Source organism: Suncus etruscus, chromosome 2, assembly GCF_024139225.1.
Source record: "Suncus etruscus isolate mSunEtr1 chromosome 2, mSunEtr1.pri.cur, whole genome shotgun sequence".
NCBI classification, from domain to species: domain Eukaryota; kingdom Metazoa; phylum Chordata; class Mammalia; order Eulipotyphla; family Soricidae; genus Suncus; species Suncus etruscus.
Genome location: NC_064849.1, coordinates 584,648 through 592,500, shown reverse-complemented (window position 1 = coordinate 592,500; position 7,853 = coordinate 584,648). Strand labels below are relative to the sequence as shown.

Below are 7,853 nucleotides of genomic sequence, written 5' to 3'. Positions count from 1 at the left end.
GGGCCACTTTGAGGATGAAGTTCAAACAAGCCTGTCAGTGCTTGTTTAACGATTTTTGTTAGCATGCATTTCCTAAATGGAGCCAGAGTAAAAATGGATCCTGGAATGGGGCCAGGTTGGCAGAGAAATCTCTGTTTGATGCCACAGCACCTGGTTACCACCATCTCCTGGTAGTGGAAAGGCTGAGTGTGAGTCTTCTGTCTGTGACATTCCATCAATTCTTAGAAAGCAAATTGGCCTCTTTTTCAAGCCTGTAGGAGCAGGCATGCCCACTGACCTTTCAGGGCTCCGGGTTTCACTGGATGGGGATTAATCTTGGATCAGGATGTTGGTAGCTTGATGCTCTCTGGCTACAAAACATCAGTTCACTCCTTTCTAGAGAGATTGGCGCCTGCCAAACCCTACTATATCTGGGGATGTGTGAAGTCTTCGATCTGAATAGATCTTTATGGTGACTTGAAATCAGTTTCAAGTTTGGAGGTAAACAGTATGTGCAATATAAGATGATTGCAGAAGAAAATCAGAGCACATTGAAACCATGGAGATGGAAGAGGTGTGTTTCCACCATCCTGCCTGATTCATCTTCCTGCCTACCATCCGCTGAACTGTGCACTCACTCATCTATCTTCCCATCTCACATCCCAGCTGCATCCACCCCATTCTTTATCCATCCATTTCTCCGCTCCAGCCACTCAATCCACCCTAGCCTGTCTTTTTTTCCCCACTCGTTCATCCTTTCGCTACTTTCTACTCAGTCTATCCCACTAATTCATCTGAACCAAAATCAATCCACATCTGTGGCCCCATTTCATAGGAAGCTCCATTCACCAGCTACCTACATCCTTCACACCGGAACCAGACCATTCATCCAGACAGTCACACATCTGAGGTCCCATCCCATCTATTCACCAGCTATCTGCATCCCTTACACAGGAGCCTGACTATTCATCCACCTGTCCAGCCAGCCAGGAACTACTCACTCCCCCTGTACATCCATTCATTACTCATTAGGCACCTGGGCTTGTGGTAAGGTGTTGGGGCCCTATGACTAAGATAAGATGTGACTCCTTTCCCCCCAAATCTCACAATTTGTATACTGAAAGAGAGTCTAAAATAAAAGGCAGAATATAATTCTATTATATATATGTGATTATTAAACATTATAGTTATAAGGCCAGAGCAATAGCACAGTGGTAGGGTGTTTGCCTTGCACATGGCCCACCTGTAAAGGACCCGGGTTCTATTTCCGGTATCCCATAGGGTCCCCTGAGCCTGCCAGGAATTATTTCTGAGCATAGAGACAGGAGTAATCCCTAAGTGCTGCCGGGTGTGGCCCAAAACCTACTCTAACTATAATTATGTTTATATATTTTTATATAAAATTATGTTATAATTTTATATACATTTTGTAAACTTATATTTACTTTGGGTTTTGCCCACAAGAGTTTCAATGCTGTTTTTCTGCTCAAGCCAGCCAAGAAGATGCCATCGAACACAATCTCCAGGGCCCAAATCCGATAAGGGCCCCACTGAATAAGGTGGAGCCATTATAAAGGACTGCTGCCTTGTATCTTCTAACCCATGAACCCCAGCACAGCACATAGTAAAAACCACTATACATGTGTTGCAATGGGGAAACAATGCATGACAACACCACACATAGAGAATGAAGATGACCTGACAGGCCTCTCATATAAGGAGTTTAGAGTATTATTTAGAGTTTTATTATGGAGGATGCTCAAAGAACTCAAAGCAAGCATAGATTGAGCTGAACAGACAACAATAATAGAACTCAGAAAACTCCAAACTCAAACAACAGGTCTGAAAAACTCAATGAAAAACCTTCCAAGGGAGTAACAGCAGCTGAGGATGGAGTCAGTGAACCAGAAGATGAGATGCAGAACAACTCCACACAGCAACAGAGATTAGAAAAGAACCTTAAAGCAAATGATCAATGAATAAACTATTCAATAAACGTGAATAGATGAAAATAGAAGTCTTTGATAAACTCAACAGAAGAAACGCAGGAATCACTGGAGTCCCGGAGACTCAGGAAGAGAATATTAAGAAGAAGAGTTGGAGAAAGTGTTAGAAGAGGAAGAGGAGTAAAAAGATTAAAAAAAAAGGAAAAAGGGTAAGAAGAATAAAAAGAAAAAAGGAAGAAGAGGAAGGAAAAAAGGAGAGGAGGGGGAAGAGGAAGAAGAAAAGGAGGAAGAAGAGGAAGAGGAAGAAGAAAAAGAAGAGGAAGAAGAGAAAAAGGAAGAAGGAAAAGAAGAGAAGAAAAAAAAAGACAAGAAAAGAGGAAAAAGGGGGCTGGCGCGGTGGCGCTAGAGGTAAGGTGTCTGCCTTGCCAGTGCTAGCCTAGGACGGACCGCGGTTCGATCCCCCGGCGTCCCATATGGTCCCCCAAGCCAGGAGCGACTTCTGAGTGCATAGCCAGGAGGAATCCCTGAGCGTCACCGGGTGTGGCCCAAAAACCAAAAAAAAAAAAAAAAAAAAAAGAGGAAAAAGGAGAAGAAGAGAAAGAAGAAAATGAAGAAGAGGAGAGAGAAAAAGAAGAGGAAGAAGTAGAAGAGGAGGAGGAAGATGAAGAAGAGGAGAAAGAGGAGGAAGAAGAATAAGAAAGAAGAAGAGAAGAATAAAAGGAAAATGGACTGAAGATTTATTTTTAATTTCTTTTCTTACAATAGTGTCTTTGTTTAAGCACCGTGATTGTAAACATGTCTGTAGCCGGGTTTCAGTTAAAAAACAAACAAACAAAAGTTTCAATGCTGTTTGCTGGGTTTACTCCTGACTCCGTGCTCAAGGCTCATTCCTGGTGGTGCTGTGGTGGAACTTTGGTCAGCCACATGCCAAGTAAGTGCCTTACCTGCTGTTCTAGCTCTTTGATCCAAATTCCAATTTCTGTTTGTCCGTTTTTGCTTTGGGGCCAAATATAGTAGTTCTCAGAGATCACTCCTGGCAGGGCTTAGGGGACCTTCTGGCGTTCTGGAATCAAACTCAAGTTGGTCATAAGGAAGGCAAGCTTTCTACCTGCTATATTATCTATACAAACCCACATTCTAATTTTTCTTTTTTGTTTTTGGGTCACACCCAGCGGTGCTCAGGGGTTCCTCCTGGCTCGACTCTCAGAAATCGCTCCTAGCAGGCTCAGGGGACCATATGGGATGCCGAGATTCAAACCACTATCCTTCTGCATGCAAGGCAAACGCCTACCATACTATCTCTTTGGCCCACATTCTGATTTTTAAAAAGAAATAGGAGGCATCCTTTTGGGATGCAGCTTTGCTTTTAATTTTATTGATTGACGTGCAATATTGTTAATGATAGTTACTCGTGCACATAATTCCAACACCACCCCTTACCACAACCCATCTCTTTCCCCCAAAGATCCCAACATCTCTCCCTTTCAACCCCCTGCCACCAATAAATACTATAAATTCTGCTTTTTTTGTTTGTTTTGTTTTTGTTATTGAGCATCCAGTGGTGCTCAGGGGTTACTGCTGGCTCTGTGCTCAGAAATTGCTCCTGGTAGGCGTGGGGACCATATGGGGCGCTGGAGACTGAACCTGGAGCCATCCTGGGTCAGCAGTGTGCAAGGCAAACGGCCTACCACTGTGCTGTCACTCCAGCCCCTACAGCTTGGTTTGGAAGACTGACCAATTTGCTTGTGATTTGGGATCTGCTTCTTGCTAGGTGTATACCCTTGTAACCTTTATTAAACTTCATTTTTCTCAGCTACCAAATAGGAACAATCACTTCAGAGACTCACGGTGTTAAGGAAGTTTCCTTACCCTGCAAGGTTGCATGCATCACTATGAGGTGGGTAACAGAGGTATCTTTAAGAAATCGAGGGCCGGGCGGTGGCGCTAGAGGTAAGGTGCCTGCCTTGCCTGCGCTAGCCTTGGACGGACCGCGGTTCGATCCCCCGGTGTCCCATATGGTCCCCCAAGCCAGGAGCGACTTCTGAGCGCATAGCCAGGAGTAACCCCTGAGCGTCACCAGGTGTGGCCCAAAAACCAAAAAAAAAAAAAAACAAAAACAAAAAAGAAATCGAGAGCACCCCTAAAGACAGGGAAAAAAAATAGAAATTTCGGTTCATCGATTGCCAGAAACTGCATTTTTTCTTTTTCTTTTTTTTTTCTTTTTGGTTTTTGGGTCACACCCAGCAGCGTTCAGGGGTTACTCCTGGCTCTACACTCAGAAATTGCTCCTAGCAAAAAAAAAAAAAAAAAAAAAAAAAACAGGGGGGAGGAAAAAAAAAAGAAATTGCTCCTAGCAGGCTTGGGGGACCATATGGGATGCCGGGATTCGAACCACTGACCTTCTGCATGCAAGGCAAATGCTTTACCTTCATGCACCAGGAACTGCATTTTTTTTCTAAAAACTAAAACAAACCCAGAAACGTGCAAGAGCATCTTAGTTCCAGGAGGAGCTCACTGACACCTTGGTTGTAATGGGGTAGGATCCCCCAAAGAGAAGTTACAGCTGAGCGGTGCATGGTCTTGGGGTTCATGCAAACCATGAACTGTGACTTACTTATGTGTGATTTGGTCACTAAATGGAAGGTCATGCGTCCGTCATGTGGTCCTGTAGCCCTGTAGCTAACGATGTCATCAAGTAACTCGGGGAAGGAAGGGATGGAGCAGCTCAGCAAGAGCCCCAGGGTTAGAGAAAGACACACACTGAAAGAATAGTGGTGAGACAGTACAGTGGAGAAGCGCTTGCCTTGCACATGGCTGACTCTGGACCCATCCCTGGCATCCCATGTGGTTCCACTAAGCCCTGCCAGAAGTGATTTTTGAGTGTAGAGCCAGGAGTAACCTCTGCGCATGTCTGGGTGCCTAAACCATTCAAAATGCAAAAGATTTTCTGATTAGTCCTCAATTGACCAGAAAATTCAATTAATTAACATCTCTAATTCTTGATCCTGATGATTGGTCAGGGTTTTTCTGCACTTGAAATCAAGTTATCCATGGCCCTTGGGCCTGATGCTGTTAGAAAAATAAGCTACTTCGGAGTTGGGAGAAGAAAGTTCTAGTTCCCAGGAAGCGTAAGTTTGGTGTGGAGCAGCCAAGTATGTCTGAGGCAGTTGCTCACAAAGGAGCAGCCATCTGGCTTGAGGTGTCTGCAGTGTCTGCTAAGTTCTTTCCTCACTGGACCCCAGGATGTTATCAAAGTGGGAAAATGACATCTCGGAATCTTCATTTTCTTATTTCTTTTGGAGATTTGGGGCATGCCTGCTTTTAGTGCCTCTTTCTGCCTCTGCTGAGAAGCGATCCCTGGTGGTGCTTGGGGGACCCTGTAGGGTTCCAGGGATCGAACTTGGTTCAGCTATACGCAAGGCAAGTGCTTTAAACACTAGACTATCTCTCTGGGTCATCCAGTCTCATAAGCCCCCCATCCCCAACCAACCTACCGCAATTCACAAGTGTCCAAATTGATAATTTCTTGAGCCCCAGGATAACTGAGATAGGTGGACATCATTGTGGCTGATTTGATATCTTGATGTAATGAGACATTCTTTGGGAGTTGGGTTGAGGTTTGGTTAGCTGGGTCTAACCCCAGACAGCCCATTTAAGACTGTTTGAGGGTATGAAGAAGAGGAAGGACAGAGTTGCAGAAGGCTCCCCCTCCCTGGTTTTTGAGCCACTCCTGATGGTGCTCAGGGTTATTTCCTGGCTCTCCACTCTGGGATCACTTCTGACAGACTCAGGAACCATATGGGGTGATGTGTCAGGGACTAGACCCAGTTGGCCATGTGTGTGGCAAACCTCCTCCTCCCCAATATACAAGTATTACAGCCTCAGATAGACGCAAACAGCTTTGACAGCCTTAAATAGTCCCCTGGACAATCTGATGAATGCAATAGATGTTCTCCCAAAGAACTGCTCATGAGCACTGCATATGCAAACATATGATGTATATACACATCATGTACAATACACACCCACCCACAGATATACACACACGCAAGCTTAGGACCACGCATACACTCACCCAGCACACCCAGCAGCAGCACACACACACAAACACACGCTAACGAGTCACACCTCAGTGGGGGACTTCATTTGTGACACCTGCCACTGTGTTTCCAGCAGCCTAGGCTCTTTCCAGGAGTTTCTCAAAATTCCAGCAGAATAAATATCAGATTCTTTATTGCCCACCACATAATAGGAAGCTAACTTATTACCATCGCCGGAGTGCCAAACTCGCGACACCTCGTATAAATCTGGGTTCCCACAGTCTCCGTATGCATTTAAGCACAGCCAGCCCCAAGTAGGGGAGCTGCGGAAGTAATTGGAATATGGAGCCAGGCTTTCGGATTAATCACATTCTGAATATTGAGGCTTCATTATGCTGATTTCCTTGTAAATATATTCAGAAGCCTCAGCATGGATACTGGTTGCTGGTGTAGATTATCAGCCAAGTGCACGTGCCGAAGATGGGGCTGGCAAGAGTCCAGGGGCTCGGAGACCAGCTCTCATTCCCTGCGAGGGGGGCAATGAAAATATTTCAGGCTCTCTGGGCGAGCTCCAAACAGGGCAGAGTTTCTCCGCACCAGCAGAGGAAGCCGTGTTTGTTCTCAGCTGCCTGACTCAGAATGAATTTTACCTTGGAACAAGATGGGTGTTGGCAGGGAACACTGGGAGGATCTTTCAAGTACCCACAATTTCTTTCTTTTTTTTTTTTAAACACAAGCCAATCTTATTTAAATCAGGGCCGTCCAACAAAAAAATAAGCTACACCAGCCACTCATGATCTGAATTCTGATGAACAAGATGGAATTAAATATGGTACACATAAAAAAGTCATGAGACATTTTTGTAATAAATAAGGCGGTGCCAACTATTACTCATTAGTAGCCTTTTTGAGGTAAGCTATCAACTCTGCCCTCTCGGTCTTCTTCTTAATGCCAGCGAAGATCATTTTTGTTCCCGGGATGTGCTTCTTGGGGTTCTCCAAATACTCCATCAGCGTGTCCTCTCCCCAGGTGATGCCTTTGTTCTTGTTAGCATCAGTATAAGAGAATCCAGGTGCCTGACCGTCTTCCACCCAAACAGACCATGGAGAGTGGGCCCAGTCTTACGCTTGCCTCCTTTCTCCACGGTATGGCACTGAGCACTTCTGGACAAAAATCTTTTTTGCCCTTCTCAATATCACCCATCTTAGAATCTGACCTCACTCGCAGTTGCCGCATGGGAGCCAAAGACCAAGTCCCCACAATTTCTGTAGGAACAAGTTCCTGGGTGATTGTTTCTGGAGTAGGTGGTGGCACAGAGGAGGGAGTGTGATGGAAAACAGTGCGACCCCAGAACGGAGCTGACCCCTGGCTCGTCCTTGCTGTTTGAGACAGAAAATTTCTCTGTCAGTGTCTTAGCCATCAATCCCGAAGCACAGCCTGTACCTGCAGGACTAATTGTCACCCTCAGCTCTCAGAAGAAGGGCTCTGATGTCCGTGGAGACATGGGCTCCCTAGCCCCTCAGCCATCAATATTTCATATTTTTGCTCTTGATTTAATTCATTCTATCGTTAGGGAAAAATTGTTCTGTTCGTAGGGAGGGAAAGAATTGGGCCACACCCGATGGTGCTCAGGAACTATTTCTTTTTTCTTTTTGGATTTTGGGTCACACCTGGTGGTGCTCAGGGGTTTCTCCTGGCATGAAGGGGACCATATGGGATGCCGGGATTTGAACCACCATTTGTTCGAATCAGCTGCATGCAAAGCAAACGCCCTACTGCTGTGCTATCTCTCTGGCCACCAGGAACTATTTCTGACTCTGTGCTTAGTAATCATCTCCGAGGTGCTGGGGATTCAACGCGAGGTGACCAGGGTCAAGGCAAAGCACCT

The 7,853-nt window shown here is 45.4% G+C and overlaps 1 pseudogene; it reads right to left on the bottom strand.

The window, feature by feature from the left end:
• Window positions 1–6,673: 6,673 nt before the first annotated feature.
• LOC126000750 (cytochrome c-like) lies at window positions 6,674–7,169 on the bottom strand (annotated as a pseudogene).
• Window positions 7,170–7,853: the final 684 nt, after the last annotated feature.